At 39.6% G+C, this 24,708-nt stretch overlaps 1 protein-coding gene and 1 pseudogene across 5 annotated transcripts in view; one reads left to right on the top strand and one right to left on the bottom strand.

The window, feature by feature from the left end:
* LOC116560819 overlaps nt 1–24,708 on the bottom strand; it is a 226,801-nt gene that overhangs the window by 86,950 nt on the left and 115,143 nt on the right. The window lies entirely within an intron of this gene.
* On the top strand, nt 13,313–14,708 carry LOC116560817 (annotated as a pseudogene). The gene has a single exon (XR_004273149.1). The product of XR_004273149.1 is annotated as a Y-box-binding protein 1 pseudogene (transcript).

Genomic DNA, 24,708 nt, shown 5'->3' on the forward strand with positions numbered 1-24,708 from the left:
AATTTGACAGACAGAGTTTCGTATAGAGTATCTGAGCCAGTTCTTTATGGCTTACCCAAGCTAAGGTGACTGTGACCCAATAGCAGTTTGGCCAGTTGAGACAGACAAATTGCCTACCCTAATAAGATAGAAAAGGGCAATATATTTACCAAAAAAAAATAATAAAATCCATTTCTTGAACCTTTCAAATTATTGGGTCAAATATAAGAGAACATCAAATATAAAGAATTAACAAAACAAGCAGGAAATGAAATATCTGCAACTTTCTTCTTTATCAATGAAACAAGCCAATCTCCTTATAGTTTTGGCAATAGTTTGAGAGAGTCCTCTAAACACTGAACTCTCAATTTAGGCACATATTTCCTGGAAACTTATATTTACATTTACTAATACAAAGCAGTAATTTCTCCCCAAGCCATGGCTATCACTAATATTAAGAACCATGAACTTCTAAACTCAACCTCCATAATTCCTCTGCGAAAACTGGTAGTCACACCTCTCAATCCTATAATAACATGTAAGAAAAAAAAGAAAGAAACCATATAAGATGAAAGAAATCCAAATAGCAAATAGTAAGGATTATAAAATGCTAGACTGAGTGTCAGACTGTCCACTATCTGTGGACTCTCCCAGCATGTCGTTTTTTAGGATCAGACGATTTAAACAGCCAAGCTGAATGAAAGCTGCTGGAGGCAGCGGACGACCTTATGACATCTAAGCATCCCTTCCAGTTCTAGGACCCCATTGTTAAGCAGAGATCTGATGCACACGAAACATGTGAGAAAGAAGCACTCAGTCTGTAACAGAATTTTAAACGGAAGAAAACTTGAGGCTGTGAGGAAGAGGAATGCTAAGTTGATCTCAGTTTGCTAAGAATGTCCTGGTTTTAGCACTGGAAGTTCTCCATCTCAGCAAACTTCATCATCATGGGAAAACCAGAATGACTGATCATCTTACTGTTTGGATCTGACAAAGATTGGCTTCTTTGGGTTCCCATGCAAATTAAAAGCTTTAATTAACTAAGCCTCATGAACCTTTCAACTAGTGGCACTGATTTCTGTCTCTCTCACCCAGCTCCATGTAAGCACATTCTCACTATCACCCACACGGGGGCTGGACTCTACGGGTCCTTCCAAATGGAGATCAGGAGAAGCTGTGTAAGGTTAAATCATGTAAATGTTTGAAAAAGAAGCTGCTTCTTCCCTTTATTAACTATAAAGTGGCAAGCTCTCCAGGAGAAACAGGCCTTCGTTAGTGGGTTTTCTGACTATATAACCAATGTATTCCCCAAATCCTATAAACTCGCAGGTTCAATTCCTGATTAGCATTCTCTTCAGGATGCACAATTCAACAACCCAAATTACTCAACAATCAATCCTATTATTAACTTGCTACTTTTTAAAGGCAATAAAAGGGATACAAATAAATGATGTACACAATGCATTTTTTCCCTGTTTCTTCTCAGCCACTTCTCTCTGATGTTTCCATGTCTCTACCAGTCTCTGTGATCCCCAGAAAATCCCCTTCTCCATTCCCAGCCTGTGTGGCTTTCTTTCCTTCTTCTCCTTCCTCTACTCTCAGCATATTAGCCCATCTCCCAGGAAGAAAGGGCTCCTTTTCATGAAGAGGTGGGAGGAGGGAGAAAACTGAATTTGGAATTATGGGATTTTCTTTCACAGTCTAGGAAAAATCAGAATCTGAGGACATTCCTGTGTTAAATGTTTCTGTCCCACAGCACTTTTAATGTTGGTAAGTATCTGACACAGATACCCATAGCATGTTCGTGCTAAAAAGAGCCATAGAATGCATGAGCCCAGTCCCCTAATTTTAACAAGTGGGAAAATCAGCAGAGACATTAAATAGCTCATACAAGGTCACAAAATATCCTTTCCATGCTATATGCCTTTAAATTCTGTTACTTCTGGTTATCAAAAGGAGTAATTGTCAATGCCCTGCAGACAAAGACTACCAGAAATATACATGTAGTTGAATTATGTGCTGTGGCAAGAGAGAACACCCACAGTGAGGAACCATGGGTGTCTCAGTAAGAAGGTATTAGAAAGGACTTAGTGTGGAATGTCGGTCCTGTTGGGTGATTTTAAGGAGGGTTTAAGGAAGTGGACTTCGCTGTGGATTGGATACTATCAGGAAGCAAGAGTACTTCTATGACTAAGTATCGTAATAAATCTTATGTGGAAAGAGGGTTGAACAGAACCAGGCTACAGCCATAATTAGTTTTTTAAAAATCTGCAGTCACACCATATTAGCCAGAATAAACGGATGTTAGGTCAGTTTTGTATGTTGGACAAGTGTCCATAATTTATCTGTGTCGAAACAGAATTACACAATGGCCTTGGTTTTTTTCTTCACCCTTCATGATCACAGAGTGGCCTTGTCTGATGTTGATATTCTGAGAAAATGTTTATTTCAACAGGAGAACACCAAGAATTCTTGCCATCCGTCCAGCTGCTGGATGTTGGGAACTGCTTTTCTCATTCTCACAATAATAAAACTACCATCTATTGAGCACTGCCAGTATTCCAGAAAGTTTGACTCTTCATCACCAACCGAGAAGGTAAATACTATTATGATTCTAATTTTCATAGGAAGAAAGGTTTGGTGAAGCTCGTAATCTCACAGTGAGTAGATGGGCAGAGCTGGGACTCAAACTGGGCGTCTTTCTGCAGGGTCTGTACTCTGATCTGCTCCATGACGCTGCAAAGCATAAACTGGAATACTGGGGTCGGGGGAGTTAACTCATGAAAACGCAGAACATTTTTGCAGTAAATACAATGAGGAGAATGAAAATACTCAGGGATTGCAGGCTTCAGTGAACGATTGGATCATGAGACACTCAGGATGGAAGAAGAAAAAATGTGGAAAAACCCAGCTGTGACATTTTAACCAAAAAACTTTTCTTGGAAATAGTCTAATAAAAGGAAAGCTGACTTATTGTTCCTTAACTGAAGAAAGGCTTTTATGATTTAGAATATTATTTTAAACTTTATTCTCTGTTTCCAGTGTTAATTTAAATCTACTGACAGGAGAAGAAAAAAATCGGCAGCAACTCCTCTGACACAGAGTAACTCAGTGTAGTCAAATGATAAAGCAAATTGTTCAGGGCTTTGTGATGGGAGCAGCAGGTACCTAGCAGTACCAATGACTTAATCATAATGATCATGAGGAAAATATGGTTATTAATAGCCTTATAAATGCATTTATTTTTCAGAATCACCTTCGGAATGAAAAGACAGAATGAAACTCAAATTAACAGACAAAGGCCTCCATTCCGCTGTTCCCACACACTCCCAGGTCCTCCTGACTTCTGTGGGTGTTCTGGGCACAGAGAAAGAGCAGGAGCTCATTATTGATCTGTTTCTAGTATTAGAAAGAATTCTTCTTTTAAATTTCAAGGCAGCCAGAATCCTAACATTACAGCAGCACTATATGCTATGACTCCCTTAATATATCCAAGTAACAGCATTGAGATACAATATACACTCCTTTCTCAAATGAAAGAAAAATAGAGTTATTTCAGATGTGGGTTGGGAGGTGCTGGGGAGGTGGTTTGATCAAAGGAAAGGGAAAATGGGGTGTAAGATATAGCTCTTTAGCTATTGTAGCTCTTTTATCAATCTGTTCTTATCATACACATTCACTTTTTCAGGTGTCATCATTCAACAACTTATTGTGCCAGTACTAAGCACAGGCACTGGGCTAAGCTCTAGAAATAAAAAGTCATTTAAGATTTGGTCTATATAAAAAATTAGCTCAAGATGGATTAAAGACTTCAGTGTAAAACCCAAAACTATAAAAACTCTGAAAGACAACCTAGGTAATACCATTCAGGACGTAGGCACAGACAGATTTCATGATAAAGATGCCAAAAGCAATTGCAACAAAAGCAAAAATTGACAAATAGAATCTAATTATACTAAAGAGCTTCTGCACGGCAAAAGAAACTATCAACATAGTAAACAGACAACCTATGGAATGGATGAAAAATTTTGCCAACTATCCATCTGACAAAGTTTTATTATCCAGCCTCTACAAGGAACTTAAATTTACAAGCAAAAAACAAACAACCCCATTAAAAAGGGGGAAAAGGACATGAACAGACACGTCTCAAAAAAAGACATACATGTAGCTGTAGGGAATCCATGAGCCCCACACGTTGGTGTACCAGAATGTAGGGATCCATGAGCCCCATACTGGGCACCAGAATGTAGGGAGCCAGCCCTACATCACCCGTGGGTACCCCAAGCTCAGTGACGACAAAGGAATGAGGAAAAGACAGATTAAGAGAAAAAGCGGACCAGGGGGCCATCACTTTATTACTCTGGAGGTGACAGTGAAGGACCCGAGCTCTGATCATCCACACTATTTATTGATTACAATCACTTTGATCTACAGGGTAGGGGTGGAGTGATGGTGGAATGAATCAGTGAGCCAGAAGTGAATCAGTGAGCCGGAACTGGTATGTCATCCTAAGGACTGATAACAGTGGTGGTTTGGGAGTTTCACCGAACAAGAACATGTGGTTATCTCTAGCTTATTAACTACGTACACCTGGTAGAAAATGGACCTTACAAGGAGCCTACAAATCTGGCTACGTCATAGTGCTACGAAGGGCTTTTACATCCTTCTTCACAATGCTTATGGTAACAGAACCTAGGTCACGCTGCACCAGAACATGAGGCATGGAGAGGCCTTCCTCCTCAGAGGCCTCCTGCGGCCTTCCGCAGTTTGTTGTTCCTTGTTTACATGTTACTCATAACCAATTTTTGTAGGCACTCTGTAAGTCCTTTCTCCTTTGACGCTTTTCCCAATATGTGGCCAATAAGCATATGGAAAAAAAACTCAACATACTGATCATTAGGGAAATGCAAATCAAAACCACAGTGAGATACCATCTCACAGCAGTCAGAATGGCTATTATCAAAAAGTCAAAAAATAACAGGTGCTGGAGAGATTATGGAGAAAAAGGAACGCATATACCCTGTTGGTGGGAGTGTAAATTAGTTCAACCATTGTGGAAGACAGTGTGGTGATTCCTCATACACCTAAAGACAGAAATACCATTCAGCCCAGCAATTCCATTACTGGGTATATACACAAAGAAATACAAATTGTTCTATTATAAAGACACATGCACGTGTATGTTCATTGTAGCACTACTCACAATAGCAAAGGCATGGAATCAACCTAAATACCCATCAATGATAGACTGAATAAAGAAAATGTGGTACATATACACCATGGAATACTATGCAGACACAGAAAAGAACAAGATCATATCCTTTGCAGGGACATGGATGCAGGTAGAGGCTATTATCCTTAGCAAACTAACACAAGAACAGAAAAACAAATACCACATGTTCTCACTTATAAGTGGGAGCCAAATGATGAGAACACATGGACACATAGAGGGGAACAACACACACTGAGGCCTATTGGAGGGTGGAGGGTGAGAGTCAGAAAAAATAACTAATGGATACTAGGCTTAATACCTGATTGAGGAAATAACCCCCATGACACACATTTACCTATGAAACAAACCTGCACATCTTGCACATGTACCCCTAAACTTAAAATAAAAGTTAACAAAAAAAGACTTGGTCATTGCCCTGGGAAGTTCTATTTTAATTGTGTCTCTATTTTATTATTTTTTTTTTTTTTGGCATAACACCTTGGCTATTGCCTCACAGATGTTTCCTGTTAATGACAATTACAATGATATTGATGATGATGACAATGGAAAGCACAGCTGTTCACAAATATAAGTGGCAAACATAAAAAAGGCCTGTCTCAGAAAAACTTTTGTTCATCCAATGAGTTGATCCACAGTGAGCAACTGTTTTATGATAAAGATACCACTCCAGGCTCTGTGAGAAGTACAGAAAAGGCTTCGCTTCTGAGGAAGGCCTGATGATTCTCTAAGCCCATCCTGGAATGAGCAGAAATGCCCAGGTCAACCTTTGGTTTCTCCAAATCTCAGAAATGAATGATGGACAGTCAAGATTTGGCCTTGCTGCCTCTGTTTCCAACATATCTCTAAGGTAGAATGGAAATTCGCCCAGAGAAGTAGCATGGGACAAATAACAACCACATAAAGTACTTTCTAATCATTCTCTGGGCAACATTACCAGGGAATGCATTGTACATTGAACATTTTCAACATCATTCATTCAAGGCAAGGTTATTCCTGTGCCCCCCAAGGACAGCATCACGTGAAAGCCACAAGATCATGCCAACCCATCTTCTCCAGCATGAGGCCTTAAGAAAGATGTGCCTATATGGGAAGTGATGACCAGGTTGCGTCATTAACTGAAGCAACCGGTTTCATTTCAACGTGTCGATGAGCATTGTGTGGACTCAAAGTTGCAGGATTAAGTGATAAGAACATGGATAATTTCCTAGATATTTTCTAGGAGCAAATAGTGATCACTGCCTCTGTAACAGATCCTTTGTAGATGTACATATCTGCCTCTACCCCAGTAAAATTACTGTGCCCTGTGGTCCTCCTGGACCACCCCATGCCACTGCCACCACCACCACCACCACCCCAGGCCATATCCTTACAAAAACACCTGATTTTCTGGATTCTCAGCTAAGCCTAATGCAAATTTCCCAGCAGCCTTAGCCAGGCCCCAAATTCTACATCTGTTCCACTTTTCTCTATTCCAGATCATCACGTTTGCTATTGTGATCACTGTTGAACCACAAAGACAGGATGGATATGACTAAAGACATGGTTTTTTTTTCTTGCACAGCACATATAAGGGATAGTCCTGCATTAAATCTAAAGTTCTTAACTTCAGTAATAAAAAAAAGAAGATGGATCTCTACTGACAACTGGGATCAAAACCTCAAGAATCTCTTTAGCAAGTCTCCTCCATCAATCAAATGGAGCTGACAAGAAAAGAAATTAACATTTATTGAGTACATACTATTTGCCTGGCCCTCTGTTAGGTACTTTATTATCTATTTATCCTCATATCAGTCTGGCAAGTTCATATTATTATACTTAATAAAATCTACAGAACATTCTGGAACCTCAAAGAAGATAAAGAACTTACCTGAGATCATACCAACTACTGTAGTAAGTTAAAGAGCTGGGCTTGAAGCCCAGGTGTGTTCGATGCCACAGATGTTTCCTACAAAGGAGGGTCATAAGGTGAAAGACTCTCCCTCAGGATCATAGTCAATAAAGTCAATAAGTCATTGTTACCTCTTCTATAAACCTGACACAAGAGCTATGCATTCTAACCTCTTAGATTATCTAAATACATTTGTGATTTCATTAAAGCAAAATAGCAATTATGTACTTGAAATATTTATAAAATAAGTCAACTACATTTGAAAGAACATGTAAAAGCATTGCAATTAAACAGATCTGCACACACTGCAGGATGTTTTTCTAACAAAAGGAGTAAGGAATAATGCTGCTAATAAAAACAATGATGATCTTGTTTAAATGTTCTAATAACTCATTTAGCACTGTTCTGAGTGGAACTGTATATTAGTAATTTCAAATAAAGTCTTTGATGAAAGATTAAATATATCTTCTGCTCTTTCTCCTCTGCAAAGCTAGTGATTCAAATGGGCTAATTTGTTCCCTTTCTTCTCATAAAATGTTTTAAGTGATCTATAAATGTTTTTCTCCTTCTATTCATATTATAAGAGGAACCAAGTGAATAATAATGAGTAAGAATAAGGGGTTAAAGTGATGTATTGGAAAGTAATGAGTGCCCCCACCATCACTACCACACACATACAAACTTTGAATTCTCATTTGGGCTTCCAATAAGAAATTGGAAGCTCTCACATCTCCAAGTAAATACTTACTCTGGAAACCATATTATATAGGAGCTATCCTAAAACAATTCTCTGGTCACCTTTGAAAAAATTATCATGGTAATTAATAAAAAGTAGGATTTTATTTTTCCCAGAAAAGAAATCTAAAACTGTACAATAGCTTATGTATTTAAATTAAGATTGGCTGATTAAATTCTATACTGAAAATGTTCTCTTTAGCATTTCAAACTTAACAATATGCAGTATTTGCAGGGCTTCTAAGCCTGCATGGGGAACACAAGCCAAGCTATTTTAATGTCTTTTGAGATGTAGGTCACATAGGTTCTTTTTGACATAGATCAAAACAGCTACACTCTGTGAAATGGGTAATCCAAAGGAACAAACATAACCTTGGCTAACATATCAGATTGTTCATGAAAAATACTCCTGTTTAGAGGACAATATTGGTTAGAGAGACCTTTGGCTGCAGCATTGTACTGAAATAGTATCCTAACGCAAAGCAAAATGTCCATGGTACCTATCATGCTTTCTACAGGAAATTGGCTGCCTCCTCAGCTCCTGTGGGCCTCTGAAGAACACAGAAAACATCTTATTTTTTCTCATTACTCCAGTTCCTAGTATCAGGCATTCAATAAATACCTGTTTAATGCAATTAATGACTCTATCGACCAACATTCACTATGAAGTAATTTCTACATTAGTGGTTATATTTCTGATATTTTCTCCATCAGGTATGACCTGACATTCTAATTTCAAAAAAAACTGGTGATGTCCCGTTTCTGAAACCCACAAAGCCAATTATGACATAAAATATGTTGATTCAGAGAAATGACCATCAAGGCATATCATAGTTTCTCCATGGAGAAGCCTGGGCAAAGCCAAGCCAAATCTCTTTCCAGGGACTGCAAAATTCCCAAGGAGAAAAACTATAGTGAAGAGAAGCACAAGGATCCCAAATAATATACCTACTCCAAGTTAAGGTGGAATAAAAACCTGAGCTCCTCAGAAAGATGTAAACCACTTGGAAGGTGCAGCATTATCCACAGACAATATACCAGGGATGTCTGCCCAAAAGAGACATCTCCCTCCCTGGATACCGAGCCAACTAAAGACTCCAGCCCTTTAGAACCAACATGTCATTCTTTGGTGGTGGCATTAGAAGTGTAAATTTAGGCTGTATACTAATAAAAGAGACTGATTTATTTTCAGTCTGTTTTTCAAACATTTAAATCAAGACTTTTCTCTCCTACCTCTGGGTTAAGGGGCTCCCTGCTTCCCAAGCCTGCCTGTTCCAGGATTTGCCTTTGTTTCTTTGCATTAGTCAGCTATTTCCTCTCCAACCAAACTGAGCCCCAACCACAACATTGACATTCACTCTTGCACGTTTTTCTAGGCCAGGCCAGAGTCCCAATACAATTTCAATCCACACACCTCATTCTCAGAGCTCAGCCTAAGAAAGCATACATCATCGAGGACAGGGTGGAGAAAAGGTGACATGTGGGTAATCCATGAGCAGAACAGAAATAGAAAACATACGATATTTCTTCCAGGAGCTTATGATTTGTGAGCACCCAAATTTACACTTTTACATCCTTTACTATAGTTTTATAATTTCGGTTGAAAATGTTCTGCATGTTGGATAGAAGTGGAAGAAGGAACAATCACAGGGCTATCATGTCAGCCTCAAACACTCACATGTACACATACTTTGCTTGGAAATGAGAAGTGTGATCACATGATTAAAGCCTCTTTGAAAACGTACTGGCCTCTTTCAGTGCTTTCTACTTAGAGCCTTATTATCCTAACACTATATGAGGTAAACCTACCACTTTAGAATAAACCTCTAATTAGGGGATGATTATTTTTCCTTTTAATTAACTGAGGACAGAACAAAAAGAAATAGGTTCATACTATAGCAAGTGGGATATGGGTTTCCTACAAGAAGTTCCTGGTGATGAGAACTTATACAAACAGTATGTTCAAGGGGAAGGGAAATGGTTCGGGTCCCAAGTCTGAGGAACTGGGTTGACTTTATCACATATTAGCTGCAATCTTAGTCAAGCTACTTGACCTCTCTGTACTCAAGTGTTGTATGATTTAAGTACGATAGTATAGGAAAAGTACTTTGCATCAACAAGTATTTTTTAATACTTGTTGTCACCACCCAGCCAAGGAGGGGCAGGCAAGCCAGGCTCCCCTATGCATATCTATGACAATACCCAATGCCTTGCTACAGGCTGTTGTGAGACTGAGAATTGAGTGGACTGCCCTCCCCACAGCTTTTTGCTCATGGTGCTCACCTGAGAGGGGTCCCACCCTCTCCAGTCACAAGCCCATATCTGGCACCATTTGGGGAGTTTAGAGATGTTGTTTTGTGACCTGGCAATGGCAGCCACAGCATTCATTGTAGTCTTGGGCCAGAGTTTCCAGCACTTGCTCTAGAACTGGGAAAGGATCCACACAGCCAGAATTAAGTGGGAAGTGTGGAGAATGCCCCCGCAGTAGGCACTGAATTAGGCTTTCTCCTGTTGTAGGACAGGAACGGGAGGAGAGTTGCTGAAGTCTAGGTTTCTCCTGGGCTGCAAGACTTGCAGGAGAGACAGCTTTGTGATCTGGAACCAGTCTGAGTGTGTCATTGCTGAGTCCCCCAGCCTTCTCCCTTGGTCAGTTGGGGGACAGGGCCCTACCAGCTACAAGGAGCAGAAGGGAGACAGACCCCACTCCTCAGGAGAACTAACCCTTAGTGTAGACTACCCCTAAGGGAGGAGAGAGCACAGCCCACAAAAGACCCCCTTGGGTCAAAAGAAACACAAGCACAGCACCAGACACTGGAGGCAGCACCACCATAGCCCATGAACAGATATGGAGAGGAATCTTCCCTGAGCCCCCACCTCTTCCTCAGTGCACTGTCACAGACTCAGCAGCAACTGTTCCCATCAGAGCATAGGGAGCATGAGCTGAAAGAGTCTGCTTCTCAGGCTTTTCTAGTAGCTCCACCTCCACAGAAAGCTAATGTGCACTGGGAGTGAGTAATTTTTGTGCTTCTCTGTTGCCTCTGCTCCCATCTTTACCTGCTGGCTCTTACTCTTAAGCTCCATCTACCAGACTGCAGCCTGAATTGCATCACCAAAGAAAATTGCATTGCTACAACAAGCCACATCTGGAAAGCCACTGCATGAACCTGTCTGCAACCAAGAAACCTGTACAGAGCTAGAGCCCTTAAAGCACCCAAAAAGGCAGCCAATCAATTATATATATGATAAATACCATAACCATAAACCCAAGGGAAAAAAGAATAAAAAATTAAGGAGCACCATTGAAACAACAGCAAATTCAAAAAGGAGGAGGAGGAAGAAGAAGAAGAAGAAAAAGAAGAAGGAGGGAGGAGGAGGAGGAGAAGGAGGAGGAAGGAGGAGGAGGAAGAGGAGGAAGGAGGAGGAGGAAGGAAGAGAAGAAGAAAAAGAAGAAGAAGGGAGGAGGAGAAGAAGAGGAGGAAGAAAAAGAAGAAGAAGGGAGGATGAGGAGGAGGAGAAGAAGAAAAAGAAGAAGAAGAAAAAGGGAGGAGGAGGAGGAGCATCTGCAATCTCAGATGAGAAGGAATTAGTTCAAGTACTCAGGCAATAAAAACAGCCAGAGTATTTCATCATCCCCAAAAGATTCCACTAGCTCCCAAGCAGTGGGTCCAAACCAGAATGAAATGTCTGAAATGACAGATACAGAATTCAGAATATGGGTGGCAAAGAAACTCAATGAGATCTGAGATAAAGTTGAAATATAACACAAAGAAGCCAGAAAAATAATCCAAGATTTAGAAGACAACATAGCTATATTATGAAAGAACCAAACAAAACCTTATGGGATTGAAAATGTTGCTTCAGCAATTTTAAAACACAATTGGCAGCATTAACAACAGACTAGACCAAGCCGAAGAGAGAATTTCAGAGCCTGAAGACTGGTCCTTTGACTCAAACTAGTCAGGCAAAAATTTGTTTAAAAAGAATCAAAATGTAAAACAAAGCCTTTAATAATCGTGGGATTATGTAAAGTGATCAAATCTATGATATATTGGCATTCCTGAAAGAGAAGAAGAGAAAGTAAGCAACTTGGAAAACATATTTGAGGATATAATTCAGGAAAATTTCCCCAATCTTGCTAGAGAGGTTGGCATGCAGATACAAGAAATCCAGAGAACTTCTGTGAGGTATTATCGAAGATGACCATCCCCAAGGCAGATAGTCATCAGACTATCCAAAGTCAACATGAAAGAAAAAGTCTTAAAAGGCAGCTAGAGAAAAGGATTATATGGCTCATATTACCTATAAAGGAAACCCATCAGACTAATAGCAAACTTCTCAGCAAAAACATTATAAGCCAGAAGAAACTGGGGACTCATTTTTAGTATTCTTAAAAAAAACGCCAGCATAGAATTTCATATACTGCCAAACTAAGCTTCATAAACAAAGGAGAAATAAAGTATTTCCCAGACAAGCAATTGCTAGGGAAATTTATCACCACCAGTTGGGCCCTGCAAGAGATACTTAGGGAGTTCTAACCATAGAAATTAAAGAACAATACTTGCCACCCCAAAAGCAAACACAAGCATACAGACCATTAACTCCATAAAAACAGCTACACAATCAAGACTACAAAGCAACTAGCTAACAATAATATGACAGGAAAAAAACCCTCACATATCTATATTAACCTTGAACATAAATGGCCTACACACTCCACTTAAAAGACGCAGAGTAGAAAATTGGATTTAAAAAAGGCCCATCTTTCTACGGTCTTTCAAGAGACCTATCTCACATGTAATGACACCCATACTCTCAAAGATGGAGAAAGATCTATCATGTAAGTGGAAAACAAAAAAGAGCAGAAATCACTATTCTTGCATCAGATAAAACAGACCCTAAACCAACAACAGTAAAAAAGGACAAAGAAGGCATTACATAATAATAAAGGCTTCAAATCAACAAAAAGACTTAACTATCCTAGATATCTATGAACCCAACATGAATGCACCCAGATTTTAAAAATAATTACTTCTAGACCTAAGAAAAGTATTTGACAGCCACACAATATTAGTGGAGAACTTCAACACTCCACCAGCAGCATTAGACAGATTATTGAGGCAGAAAACTAAAAAGAAATCCTGGACTTAAATATAACACTTGAACAATTAGACCTAATAGACAGAATACTCTACCCAACAACTACAGAATATGCATTCTCTCATCTGCACACAGAACATACTCTAATATTGGCCAGCTGCTCATCATAAAGCAAGTCTTAACAAATTTTTAAAAATTGTAATCATACTAACCATCTTCTTGGACCACAGTAGAATGAAAGTAGAAATCAATCCCAAGTTCGATCGGTAGCGGGAGCAGAGAACGGACCCCAGAGAGCCTTGAGAAGCCCCACTGCCACCAACGGCCTAGTTACCATCACATTCCGGGAGGAGCTGTAGCTGCCTCAGCCGGCCCCAGTCACCATCACCGCAACCATGAGCAGGGAGGCCGAGACCCAGCAGCCGCCCGCCACCCGCTGTCATCCCCTCGCCGCCCCTGCCCTCAGCGCCGCGGACACCAAGCCCGGCACTACAGGCAGCAGCGCAGGGAGCCGTGGCCCGGGCGGTGTCACATCGGCGGCGCGTGCCGGCAGGGACAATAAAGTCATCACAACAAAGGTTTTGGGAATAGTAAAATGGTTCAATGTAAGGAACGGATATGGTTTCATCAACAGGAATGACACCAAGTAAGATGTCTTTGTACACCAGACTGCCATAAAGAAGAATAACCCCAGGAAGTACCTTGGCAGTGTAGGAGATGGAGAGACTGTGGAGTTTGATGTTGTTGAAGGAGAAAAGGGTGCAGAGGCAGCAAATGATACAGGTCCTGGTAGTGTTCCAGTTCAAGGCAGTAAATACACAGCAGACCTTAAACATTACAGACGCTATCCATGGTAGGGGTCCTCCATGCAATTACCAGCAAAATTACCAGAATAGTGTGTAGGGGGAAAAAAATGAGGGATCAGAGAGTGCTCCCGAAGGCCAGGCCCAACAAGGCCGGCCCTACTGCAGGCGAAGGTTCCCACCTTACTACATGCGGAGACCCTATGGGCATCGACCACAATATTCCAACCCTCCTGTGCAGAGAGAAGTGATGGAGGGTGCTGACAACCAGGGTGCAGGAGAACAAGGCAGACCAGTCAGGCAGAATATGTATTGGGGATATAGATCACGATTCCGCAGGGGCCCTCCTAGCCAAAGACAGTCTAGAGAGGAGGGCAATGAAGAGGATAAAGAAAATCAAGGAGATGAGACCCAAGGTCAGCAGCCACCTCAACGTCGGTACCGCCGCAACTTCAATTACCGACACAGACGCCCAGAAAGCCCTAAACTACAAAATGGCAAAGAGACAAAAGCAGCCAATCCACCAGCTGAGAATTGGTCCGCTCCCGACGCTGAGCAGGGCGGGGCTGAGTAAATGCCAGCTTACCATCTCTCCCATCATCCGGTTTAGTCATCCAACAAGAAGAAATAAGGAATTCCAGTAATAAGAAATGAACAAAAGATTGGAGCTGAAGACCTTAAGTGCTTGCTTTTTGCCTGTTGACCAGATAAATAGAACTATCTGCATTATCTATGCAGCATGGGGTTTTTATTATTTTTACCCAAAGATGTCTCTTTTTGGTAATAACCAACGTGTTTTTTAAAAAAGCCTGGTTTTTCTCAATACGCCTTTAAAGGTTTTCAAATTGTTTCATATCTGGTCAAGTTGAGATTTTTAAGAACTTCATTTTTAATTTGTAATAAAAGTTTACAACTTGATTTTTTCAAAAAAGTCAACAAACTGCAAGCACCTGTTAATAAAGGTCTTAAATAAAAAAATAAAAAAAAGAAATCAATACCAAGAGGAACTCTCAAAGGTACATGAACACATGGGAACTGAAAACATGCTCTTGAATTATTTGGAGGATAAAAAACAAACTAAAGGGCCAGGCACAGTGGCTCACTCCTGTAATCCCAGCACTTTGGGAGGCCAAGGCAGGCAGATCATCCGAGGTCAGAAGTTCAAGACCAGCCTGACCAACATGGAAAAACCCCGTCTCTACTAAAAATACAAAATTAGCTAGGCATGGTGGCACATGCCTGTAATCCCAGCTATTTGGGAGGCTGAGGCAAAAGAATCATTTGAACCCAGGAGGCAGTGGTTGTGGTGCGCTAAGATTGGGCCATTGCACTCCAGCCTGGGCAACAAGACTGAAACTCCATCTCAAAAAAAAATTTTTTTCAACAAACTAAAGGCAGAAATTTTTAAAATGTTTTGAAAGAAATGAAAATAAAAATAGAGACACAAAAGACTAAAACCTCTGGATGTGGTAAAAGCAATGTTAAGAGGAAAGCTTATAGTGCTAAATGACAACATCAGGATGATGGAAAGATTGCAGATTAACAACCTATTCTCACACCTGAAGGAATTAGAAAAACAGGAATAAACTAAACCCAAAGCTAGCAGAAAAAATAAAAAATCAAAGCAGAACTAAATGAAATTGAGACCAAGAAATCATACAAAGAATCAAGATATAAAAAGTTGGTTCTTTGAAAGGATCAGCAAGATTCACAGACTGTTAGCTACATTAATAAAGAAAAAGAGGCTAGGCGTGGTGGCTCAGCCTGTAATCTCAGCACTTTGGGAGGCCAAGGTGGGTGGATCATAAGGTCAGGAGTTCAAGACCAGCCTGACCAACATGGTGAAACCCCATCTCTACTAAAAAATTAGAAAAATCAGCCAGGCGTCGTGGTGCATGCCTGTAATCCCAGCTACTCAGGAGGCAGGAGAATCACTTGAACCCTTGAACCCAGGAGGCGGAGGTTGCGGTGAGCCAAGATCGCACCATTGTACTCCAGCCTGGGCAACAAGAGTAAAACTCCATCTCAAAAAAATAAAAATAAAGAAAGGAAAAGAGAGAGACAATCCAAATAAGCAAAATGAGAACTAACAAAGGTGACATCACAACCAAATCCCACAGAAATACAAAAGATCCTTAGAGATGACTATGAACATCTGTATGCACACAAACTAGAAAAGCTAGAGAAAAATGAATAAATTCCTGGAAACACATAACCTCTCAAAATTGAACCAGTAAGAAAAAGAAATCCTAAGCTGACCAACAAGTAATGGAATTGAATCAGTAATTAACTTAACAACCAATATAAAGCCCTGGACCATGTGGATTCACAGGGTAATTCTACCACATGTATGAAGAAAAACTGGTACCAATCCTATAGAAACTATTCCAAAAAATCAGAGGGAGGGATTCTTCCCTAACTCATTCTATGAAACCAGTATCATCCTGATACTAAAATCTGGCAAAGACACAACCAAAAACAAAACTACAGGCCAATATCCCTGATGAACAGAGATGCAAAAATCCTCAACAAAATACTAGCAAACTGAATCCAGTGACACATCAAAAAGTTAATTCTCCACAATCAAATAGGCTTTATTTTTGGAATGCAAGGAGAGTGCAACATGTGCAAATTAATAAATGTGATTTGCTACATGAAAACAAAAACCATATAAACATCTCATTTGACACAGAAAAAGCCTTCAATAAAATCCAGCATTCCTTTACAATAAAAACTCTCAACAAACCAGGCACCAAAGGAACATACCTTAAATGATAAGAGCCATCTATGACAAGCCCACAGCCAACATGATACTGAATGGGCAAAAGCTGGAAGTTTTTTTTTTCCTAATAACTGGAACCAGACAAGTCCACTCTCACCACTCCTATTCAACATAGTACTGGAAGTCCTAGCAAAAGAAATCAGGCAAGAGAAAGAAAAGACATTCAAACAGGAAAACAGGAAGTCAAATAATCTTTCTTCACTGATAATATAATTCTATACCTAGAAAATCCTCACAATTCCACCAAAAAATTCCTAGAAATAATAAATAACATCAGCAGTCTCGGGATACAAAAATCAATGTACAAAAAATACATTTCTATACACCAATAATGTTGAAGCTGAGAGCCAAATCAAGAATGTAATCCCATTTACAATAGGCACACACACAAAAAATCCCTAGCAATACATCTAACCAAGAAGGTAAAATATCTCTATGAAGAGAACTATGAAACACTGTTGAAAGAAATTATAGATGATACAAGCAAATAAAAAATCATTCTACGATTATAAGTTGGAAGAATCAATATCATTAAAAATTCCATACTGGCCAATCTACAGATTCAATGCTATTCCTATTAAATTACCAACATCATTTTTCACAGAATTAGAAAAAACTATTCCAAAATTCACACGGAACCAAAAACGAGCATGAGTAGGCAAGGCAATCTTAAGCAAAAAGAATAGAGCTGGAGGCATCACACTACTTGACTTTATATTACGAGGCTACAGTAACCAAAACAGCATAGTATTAGCACTAAAATAGATATGTAGACCAACGAAACAGAATAGAGACCCCCAAAATAAAACCACACACCTACAACCAACTGATCGCCAACAAAGTCAACAAAAATAAATAATGGGGAAACGGTATGCTATTCAATAAATGATGCTGAGAAAACTACCTAACCATATTCAGAAGAATGAAACTGGACTCCTACATCTCACCATATATTAAAATTAACTTGAGATGGATTGAAGACTTAAATGCAAGACCTCAAACTATAAAAATCCTAAAAGAAAACTTAGGCAATACCCTTCTAGATATGGGCCTAGGCGAAGAATTTATAATGAAGACTCCAAAAGCAAATGCAACAAGATCAAAAATAGACAAAGGGGACATAATTAAACTAAAGAGCTTCTACACAGCAAAAGAAATGAGCCACAGACTAAACAGACAACCTACAGAATGGAAGAAAATATTTGCAAACTGTGCAACTGACAGAAGATTAAAATCCAGAATCTACAAGAAATTTTAAACAACAAGCAAAAAACAACCCCATTAAAAAGTGGGCCAAGGACATGAACAGATACTTCTCAAAAAAGACTTAAGTAGCCAACAACCATGAAAAAAAAATGTTCATCATGAATCATTAGAGAGATACAAATCAAAACCACAATTAGATACCATCTCACACCAGTCAGCATGGCTAATACTAAAAAGTCAAAAATATTTTTGAATGGTGGGTAAGAGGCATGACTAACTTGCAACTCCCATTTGGATGGACAGAGCATATGGAGACTCATATTGTGAACTTTTGCTCCAAGAACTACTGCAGGAACAGACTACAAAAACTGAAATAATTCACAGATTCTTTGAAAGAAGCAGCTTGCTGCTGCAAACTCAGTGAGACAGCCAAAAAATTGTGAGTGCCCAAAGTGTGAGAGAGGGAAAGTCTGCCTCTGAACACCCATCCTCACTGGGGAAACCCCAAAATCCAGATCACAAGAGAAGGATTTAACCTTACCTAGAGCTGAAATGAATTTAGAGAGCCAAGCAAAATATAAAAGTAGAAGAAGCAGCGAGAATAACCCTGTAGGCACTCTTGGTCCCCAGGGAGACCCAGGATAGCCATTTCTGACTTTAATCTCTCAGGGGTCTTTGCGGAGGGCTGCCAGTGGAACTGGGGAAGGACCACAGGGAGAAGGAAACTTCCAGCTGTACTTTGTAATAATTTCCACAAAACATGAATTTTCCTGGGGGAATCTGGAGAGCAGAGGGGGTGAATGGGAGGTGCACATATAAGCACAGAATCTGAGGCACATGGGGAGGGGTGGGGCTTAAAAGCCCTGCTTGCTTCTTTGTAGCCCAGGGCAAGATCTTAGCCCTGCTCACCAACTGTCTGGATATAAACTCATCTTGTTTGATGGAGCATGGTGGGGGTGAGGCCAGCCTTGCTGGTTGCATGGGAGCTGGGTGAGGCCTGTCAATGATGGCTTTCCTCAACTTTCCTGGCAACCTGTATGATGCAGCAGAGGCAGCCATACTCCCCCAGGGATCATAACTCCATTGGCCTGAGAACCCTCCCCACATCTCCCACTGAGAGCCACAGCAAGCCCCACCCAAGGTGAATCAGAGCTCAGACATGCCTAACTCTGCCCCCACCTGATGGTCTTTCTCAACCTACCTTGGTAGCCAAAGACAAAAGACATAATCTCTTGGGAGCTTTATGGCCCTGTCCATTACCTAAGAAACTTGAATACTCATCCAGGCAACCTCAGGGCAAAATTGTATCCCCACTATATTGCTACAGCTGATGCTCTCTTGAAAGCACCACCTCCTGACTGGAGGTCAACCAACTCAAGCCATTACAGCAACTCATAAAAGAGAAACCCTGTTCCAAGAAAGGAGAAAACAACAGCTAATTCCACTGCCTATAACATCCTGGGAAATCAGAGGTCCTGAGTCTGCCCACATGACAACTTCACTGCTAGCACAACCAGCATTCAAGAAAACCAGCACACTAACCAAAACTACAACCAAGGACCCACACAGAGTCTACTTAACTCCCCTGCTACCTCCACTGGAGCAGGTGATGGTATCCATGGCTAAGAGGCGTGAAAACAAATCACATCATAGGACTCTGCAGATACTCCCCAGTACCAGCCCAGAGCCTGGTAGTTCCATTAGGTGGCTAGACCCAGAAGAGCAATAACAATCACTGCAGTCCAGTTTTCAGGAAGCCCCATCCCTAGGGGGAAGGTGGAGAGTACCATATCAAGAAATCAACCTATGAGACAAAGAATCTGAACAGCAGCCCTTGAGCCCCAGATCTTTCCTCTGACATACTCTACCCAAATAAGAAGGAACCAGAAAAATAATTCTGGTAATATGACAAAGCAAGGTTCTTTAACATCCCCAAAAGATTACACTAGCTCACCAACAATGAATCCAAACCAAGAAGACATCTCTGAATTACCAGATAAAGAATTCAGAAGGTTGATTATTAAGCTATTCAGTGAGGCACCAGAGATAGGTGAAAACCAACTTAAAGAAACTTAAAAAATAATAGTGGATCTGAAAGAAAAAAATCTCCAAAAAAAAAAATAGATAGCATAATTAAAAATATCACAACTTCTGGAAATGAAAGATACACTTAGAGAAATGCAAAGTACATTGGAAAGTTTCAAAAATAGAACAAAGTACTTCAGAGCTTGAAAACAAGGCTTTTGAAATAACCCAATCTGACAAAGACAAGGAAAAAAGGATTTTGAAAAAATGAACAAGAAGTGTGAGATTATGTTAAACAACTGAACCTAAGAATAATTGGTGTTCCCAAGGAAGAAGAGAAATCTAAAAGTTTGGAAAACTTATTTGAGGGAATAATCAAGGAAAACTTCCTGGCCTTGCTAGAGGTTAAACATCCAAATACAAGAACCTCAAAGAATACCCAGGAAATTCATTGAAAAAGGTCATCACTTAGGTGCATAGTCATCAGGTTATCTAAAGTCAAGATGAAGGAAAGAATCTTAAGAGTTGTGAGGCAAAAGCACCAGGTAACCTATAAAAGAAAGCCTATCAGATTAACAGCAGATTTCTCAACAGAAACCCTACAAGCTAGAAGGGATCAGGGTCCTATCTTTAGCCTCATTAAACAAAACAATTATCAGCCAAGAATTTTGTATCCAGTGAAACCAAGCTTCATAAACTAAGGAAAGGCAGTCTTTTTCAGACAAATAAGTGCTGAGAGAATTCACCACTACCAAGCTATTACTATAAGAGCTGCTAAACAAAACCTCAAAACACACCAAAATAAAACCTTAAAGCATAAATCTCACAGGGCCTATCAAGCAATAATACAATGAAAAAATAAAGATATTTAGGCAATAACTAGCACAATGAATGGAATAGTATCTCACACCTCAATACTAACACTGAATGTAAATGGCCTAAATGCTTCATTTAAAACACCAAGAATTGCAGAATGGATAAGAATTCACCAACCAGGTATCTGCTGTCTTCAAGAGACTCATCTAACACATAAGGACTCATAAGCTTAAGGTAAAGGGGTGGGAAAAGATATTCCACACAAATGGACACCAAAAACAAGCAGGGGTAGCTATTCATATAGCAGACAAAACAGATTTTAAAGCAACACAGTTTAAAAAGACAAAGATGGATATTATACAATGATAAAAGAACTAGTCCAACAGGAAAATATCACAATCCTAAATATATATGCACCTAACACTGCAGCTCCCAAATTTCTAAAACAATTACTCTCAGACCTCAGAAATGAGATAGATGGCAACACAATAATACTGGGGGACATTAATACTCAACTGACAGCACTAGACAGGTCATCAAGACAGAAAGTTAACAAAGAAACAACAGACTTAAACTACACCCTAAAACAAATGAACGTATCAAATATTCATAGAAAGTGTTAGGCCTCCAAATCCACAAGCCTGGCCATTTTAGTCTTGGTAACCCACACATACACCTCTGAATGGTCCCCAGGAGCCAGGAAATCTGAAGTAACTACAAGTAACCAAGTGGCCACAGAAAGAAGTAAAACGATTTGTTCCTGCCTCGACTAATTGCTACAACCTGCATCCATGTTCCCATTCAGCCTCGCAAAAAGTTCCCCCAGACATTGGGTTTCTCAAGACCCCCACCCCTGTAACTATGTAATCTACCACACCCTCCCCTTTGACTGCAACTGATACTCCCCTCACTTATGATCATGCCTGTTTGTAATAAATAACCCCTACCCTTGTGACACCCTTGTCACATCCTGTGACACCCTCCCCCTCCCCAAGATAGATTACCAACTTTAGCTGACCATTTGCCCCAACCTATATAACCAATCCTCTCTCCTACCCCCTTGGCCTAACTCCTTTCTCAGACTTGGCCCACTTGCACCCAAGCACGAAATAAATAGCCTTGTTGCAAATACAAAGCCTACCTGGTGGTCTCTTTATGTGAGCAACATGCATGACAGAAAGTTCTACCCGACAACTGCAAGATATACATTCTATTAATCAGCACATGCAATATTCTCCAAGACAGATCACATGATAGGCCACAAAAGAAGTCTTAACAAATTTCAGAAAATCAAAATAATATCAAGTACTCTCTCAAACCACAGCCAAATAAAATTGGAAATCAACTCCAAAAGGATGCCTCAAGACCATGAAAATACATGAAAATTAAATAATCTGTTCCTGAATGATAGCTGGGTCAATGATGAAATCAAGAGAGAAATTAAAAATGCTTTGAATGATAGCAGTGGCACAACCTATCAAAACCTCTGGAATACAGCAAAAGCAGTGCTAAGAGGAAAGTTCATAGCATTAAATGCCCACATCAAAAAGTCTGAAAGAACACAAATAGACAACTAAGGTCACATCCCAAGGAACTAGAGAAACAAGAACAAACCAAACCCAAACCCAGCAGAAGAAACAAAATAATCAAGATCAGACCAGAATTAATGAAACTGAAACAAAAAAATACAAAAGATAAAAAAAAGCTGTTTCTTTGAAAAGATAAACAAAATTAACAGACTACTAGTGAGATTAACAAAGAAAAGAAGAGAGAAGATCAAAATAAGCTCAATTAGAAATGAAATGGGAGATATTACAACTGAAACCACAGAAACTCAAAAGATCATTCAAGGCTACCATAAACACTTTTATGTGCACAAACTAGAAAACCTAGAAGAGATGGATAAATTCCTGGAAATATACAACCCTCCAAGATTAAACCAGGAAGAAAAATAAACTATGAACAGATCAATAATGAGCAGCAAGATTGAAATGGTAACAAAAAAAATCACCAATGAAAAAAAAGTCCAGGACCTGATGGATACACAGCTGAATTCCATCAGACATTCAAAGATGAATTGGTACCAATCATATTGAAACTACTCCAAAAGATAGAGAAAGAACATAAACCATTCTATGAAGCCAGTATCATCCTAATACCAAAACCAGTAAAGGACATAACAAAAAAAGAAAACTACCGATCAATATCCCTGATGAACATGGACACAAAAATCCTCAAAAAAATACTAGCTAGCTGAATCTAACAGCATATCAAAATGATAATCCACCATGATCAACTGGATTTCATACTAGGAATTCAGGGATGGTTTAACATACACAAGTCAATAAATGTGTTACACATAAAAATAGAATTAAAAACAGAAATCACATCATCATATGAAACAGAGAAACATTTGACAAAATCCAGCAGCGCTTTATAATTAAAACCCTCAGCAAAATTGGCATAGAAGGGATACAACTTAATGTAATAAAAGCCATCTATAATAAACTAACATTATACTGAAAAGGGAAAAATTGAATACATTCCCCCTGAGAACTAGAACAAGACAAGTTTCCCGCTTTCACCACTTCTATTCAACATAGTACTGGAAGTCCTAGCCGGAGCAATCAGACAAGAGAAAGAAATAAAGGGCATCCAAATTGGTAAAGAGGAAGTCAAACTGTCATTATTCACTGACGATATAATCATATACCTAGAAAACCCCTAAAAACTTATCCAAAAAGCTCCTAGATCTGATAAATGAATTGACAAAACTTTCAGGACACACAAAAAAATCAATGTACACAAATCCATAGCACTGCTATCAGATCAAGAATTCAACCACTTTTACAATAGCTGCAATAAAACAAAATAAGATAAAATACTTAGAAATATACCTAACCAAAGAGTCAAAAGACTTCTACAAGAAAAACTACAAAACGTTACTGAAGGAAATCACAGATGTTGCAAACAAATGGAAACACATCTCATGCTCATGGATGGGTACAAACAATACTGTGAAAATGACCATACTGCCAAAATCAATCTACAAATTCAGTGCAATTCCCATCAAAATATTATACCATCCTCATTCTTCACAGAACTAGAAAAACAATCCTAAAATTTATATGGAACCAAAAACAAACCTGCAGAGCCAATGCAAGACTAAGAAAAATAACAAATCTGCAGGCATCACATTACCCAACTTCAAACTATACTATACGGCTACAGTCACCAAAACAGCATGGTACTGATACAAAAATAGGCACATAAATCAATGGAACAGAATAGAGAACCCAGAAATAAACCCAAATACTTACTGCCAACTCATCTTTGACAAAGCAAACAAAAACATAAAGTAGAGAAAGAACACCCTATTCAACAAATGATGCTGGGATAACTGGCAAGCCACATGTATTAGGTTAGTGCAAACGTAACTGTGGTTTTTGCCATCACTTTTTAATGAATGAAAGAAGAATGAAACTAAATCCTCATCTCTCACCTTACACAAAAATCAACTCAAGATAGATCAAAGACTTAAATGTAAGACTTGAAGCCACAAAAATTCTAAAACACAACATCAGAAAAACCCTTCTAGACATTGGCTTAGGCAAAGAATTCATGATCAAGAACCCAAAAGCAAATGCAACAAAAACAAAGATAAATAGATGTAACTTAATTAAACTAAAAAGCTCCTGCACAGCAAAAGAAAGAATCAGTGGAGTAAACAGATAATCAGATATTGATCATCATGACAGATGGGAGGCAGGACTAGATTGCAGCTCTGAACAGAGCAAGGTGAGAAGGCTCACACTGTGAATTTTAGCTTCAGATTGACTGTAAGAACAAACCAGCAATCCTGAGAGGACCCATACACCCTCTAAAGGAAGTGGACTGCTCCTGAAGGACCCAGGAGACACCCCAAATACTGTGAGTGCCTAACGCAGAAGTGGGAAAGGGAGAGCCTCCTCTTCTGAACACACACCCCCCACTGGAAAAACTGAAGGTCTGTTTGCAGGAGAAGTTTCTGACTCTACCTGGAGCTGAGTCAATTTGGAGAGACGAGCAAAATACAGGGGTATAGGAAGCAGCAGAAAGGCCCTGGGAACTCACTGGGTCACCAAGCAAGCCATTCCTGCTGGCA

Source organism: Sapajus apella, unplaced genomic scaffold (assembly GCF_009761245.1).
Source record: "Sapajus apella isolate SASKATOON/1434 unplaced genomic scaffold, GSC_monkey_1.0 scaffold27, whole genome shotgun sequence".
NCBI classification, from domain to species: domain Eukaryota; kingdom Metazoa; phylum Chordata; class Mammalia; order Primates; family Cebidae; genus Sapajus; species Sapajus apella.